Source organism: Limulus polyphemus, unplaced genomic scaffold (assembly GCF_000517525.1).
Source record: "Limulus polyphemus unplaced genomic scaffold, Limulus_polyphemus-2.1.2 Scaffold1638, whole genome shotgun sequence".
Lineage (NCBI taxonomy): Eukaryota > Metazoa > Arthropoda > Merostomata > Xiphosura > Limulidae > Limulus > Limulus polyphemus.
This window is the reverse complement of record NW_013667248.1, coordinates 132,005-136,134: the sequence shown is the minus strand read 5'-3', so window position 1 is coordinate 136,134 and position 4,130 is coordinate 132,005.

Below are 4,130 nucleotides of genomic sequence, written 5' to 3'. Positions count from 1 at the left end.
TTTAACGTTGAATATTATTTATGATTTTAACCATTTTTAAAGTTATCATTATGCTATTAGACGTATTCCTGATTCTATTTATTTTATTTGATTGAGATACGAATCAATAAAATGGACCTGTTCACAAAACTGATACTTTTTAGCTATAAAACTTTATATATAATTGTTAGTATTATATTGGGTTGTAGACATAATAGACACATTTTTTTTTACTCATCACATACAACACTAATAATATGGTTACAATTATTCAGACCAAAGTCCTCACTGTATTTCAAATGTATGGCCCTAGTCACTGTTGGTATCAGTTGTGTAAATTCTTACCATTCAACAAGCGTAAATGTTACATCTTCTTTGGTAGGGTATAATATGCTATTTCCATTGTTTCTATATTGACGAATGTGTATCTTCATTTCACCATTAAATACAACAATAAACCAGGGTTGAACAAAAAACAAAAGGCAAATATTTATACTTTAACAACCACAGAAGCACAGAGTGTGACTTTCAAACTATTGAAACACAAAGTTGATAACTGTTTGTTTGTTTTTTGAATTTCGCGCAAAGCTACACGAGGGCTATCTGCGCGAGGGAAGGCAGCTAGTCATCACCACCCACCGCCAACTCTTGGGCTACTCTTTTACCAACGAATAGTGGGATTGACCGTAACATTATAAAATTTCTGATATAAAGACATACCATACAATAAAAAATTCCAATAGCTGAAGAATGCTATGATTAATGCTTTGGGAACTTCGGGAAGAACAATTGAAAGACTCATTGTTGGAACACCTTGCCGTGAAGCAAGATGAAACACATTTGACTCAGAATGAAGTATGTAGCATGGACACTCTTAACTTGTACGAGTAGTTAGAAGGGCAAAATTTTGTGGTTTTCCATTGTAACAAAATGCTAAGAGGTGGTTTCCAGTTTGTTGCAGCTAGTGCATCCTGCAGCTCTGAGGTACGAAATTCTACAAGCTTTGCATAACACAAAGAATGAAGAACATGAACCATTGCTAAAATCAATGCAAGATCTTAACTTACTATCCTTCTCAGAAGCTAATGTTATTGGAGCAGCATAATGACTAAAACTGTCTTCTATAACGCCTTGTTCAAGCATGTCTTTTATGCACGCTTTCAATTCTACCTTGTGCTTCTCTGGTACTCTATATGGTCCATGTGCTGCAGGTGTACTATTTGATAAAACATGTAACAGTCTAAAGTAACTCGCCAATCCGATCTCTATTCCACCTAACAACTGTCCAGGTTGAGGATTATTGCTTTAATCTCCAAAAGTAAAAATTGAGGAAAAAGCAGAATGCAATAGTCCAAGACCTCTTAATCATCAAATATGAGCCTTTCTGTATCAACCTGGAAAGGCCCTACCCTGGACACTGTGTGGGAATTAACACTCATAAAACTTAGAGGGAGAGTTGGTCGCTGAAGAAAGATTGACCACTCTCTCAGATGGCAATCTCTTCTCAGCGACCTCTCCTGAATGCTGGACTTTTGACATTGCTGCAAAAGTCCACGACTGCAGTTGCACTGCAGCTCGTGAAGTAAGAAAGCTCTTCAGGTATCTGGTGCACCTAAATCGTCAGTTGAAAAGAAGAGTATCAGTAGTAAACTTACATTCATCTGGTACCTACCCAATATTTAAGAAATTACAAAAAAAATAGTAAGAAGTGGCTCAGATATTTAATCTTTAACATTTTTGAGAACCCCTGGGGAAATATTATTTGTCTCAGAAGCTTGATCATTCCTTAAGTATTTCGTTTTTTCTGAAGAAGCTCAAAATGAATGTGTCCATCTTGCCTTCATATTGTAGAAAGAAGACATTTCAAACCAAATAATCTTTTTTAACTGTTCAATCAAAGAGATCAAGTTAAGGTAGTACACACTCCCGCAGTTATCAGCAAAATCTGTAGTAAACAATATCCTCTAGTCATGACAGTAAAATTTATCTTTACCTATCTAATCTGTGATATATCCAGGTGAGCTGAATATGGATTTCAGATTTACCTCATAAGTCCATGTAATAGGATATTCGAACAAGGTATGATATTACAGAACAGTGTTGAACTTTTATTGACTCAACTTAAGCTAAAGAATAAGCAAACTGGACACAATATTTAATACATTATGAATACAATCTTCATTAAAACTTAAAGCAAAACAGAGCATGCATGCTTGCTTATGATGACCTATTAGTTCTTCCTAAAAACAAAATTAGGTCAAGCATAGATGAGACTATGAATCGGAATAACTAAATGAGAGGTTCCTACTTAAAACTTCGCATTTAACACGCGTGATTTAACTTCTATGTTGATTAGTTATTCTCGTTCTACATAAGTGGAGTAATGCTCTTCACGGGCAGTAACAGGATACACCTAACTTTAAGAATGACAAAGAACTAAGGTTACTCGAAACAAGATGAACTTAATAACATAACATAATGTTTAGGGACAACAATGGACCTGTTGTTCCACCTCGGCTGTCCTATCCTCTAAACTAAATTACTGTGAATTAAAAATCTTAAGGCCAGCCTTTATCATTCATATTGTGCTGGATGTATTATTCTATATTAATTGTCCCTTAGGGGCATAGCGGAATGTCTGCGGACTTTCAACGCTAGAAACCGGGTTTCGATACTCGTAGTGGGCAGAGCACAGACAGCCCATTGTGTAGCTTTGTGCTTAATTACAAAATTTGCCCCCAGTGGCACAGCAGTATGTCTGCGGACTTACAATGCTAGAATCCGGGTTTCGATACCCGTGGTGGGCAGAGCACAGATAGCCTATTGTGTTGCTTTGTGCTTAAAAACAAACAAACAAACTATATTAATTTTAATATTGATGTTTGTTTAAATTAATTTTCATTTAGAAATGTGAATAAATTATTCTGTTAAATCTTTATTGCGAAACTTCTGCCTATTCTCTAAAGTTGTAGAAGATTCTCGAGTGCAGGAATCAACAATATAGGTGTGTGTACGTAAACACTTATGTTAACGTCAGTATTGTTATGTAATCTGAATTTTTGAGAAACTCTCCACACGCCTATATATATAACCAACGCGACGCGCCAAAAAAATTGTATCTATTATTTGGTTGCTGTAATTGGTGTGCTATAAACTCTGTAAGCTACAATTGTGATTAACGCTTATTAATCGGGAAACATCAAATATTTGACCAGGAACGTTTATAAATTTCGAACACTGCAAACCGTTTAACTTCAGTGGATTCACACTGGACATTAGTACTTTTGTGAAAACATTACCGAAAGTCATCGGTGGAAACTCTACCTGTAATCGGAGGGTGATAAGTGAGAACTACAGGGCTAGTAAGCTTCATGTTAAGTGAATTATACCTACATCAACTCAAAATTAACTCGCTCATCATGAACCCTTGATATATATCAAGGAAGTTCCAGACCAGAAATAAGACTTTATATTGCTTGTAAGTTTGTAAAACTTTTGTACATAATTCATTGTTTGTAATAACTGTTATTGTGAATTGTATTATTGTTTGTGTATTAAAAATTTTAATAAAAAAACTGTGTGTATCAGTCGTGTTGGCAAATATCATAAATTGGATATATATCGGCAAATATTTAACTACTAAATCTAAATTACAATTTAACTCAGTTTTAGGCTATTAGAAATTGTCATACGTAACAATATAGTTATCAAGCTTTCTCTTAAACTCACTTAATTTTACTGCCTCAACAACATCCAAGGGCAACCCATTCCAGAGGCCAACCACCTTGTTAGAAAAATAAAACTGTATTAGCTGAAGATGACTCAACATTTGATACATCAACACTATCAGTTCTCTTTTACATGATTTTATTAACCACGTGATATGTGAAACCTACACATATTCAGGTAAAAGAATAATTTCTGAAAAAATATTAACGAGAATTACAGAAACGAGATTTACTTCAAACTACAGATTCTGAATTTCAGGATACACTTCTTTCTGTAGATTTCTGGGATCCATCCACAGGCGTTTTTATTGTGTACGTTATATCTGATGTTGTAGATATTTCTATATCGTTCATTTATAAAAGATATTGATAGAATCCGGGTTTCGATACCCGTGGTGGGCAGAGCACAGATATCCCATCGTG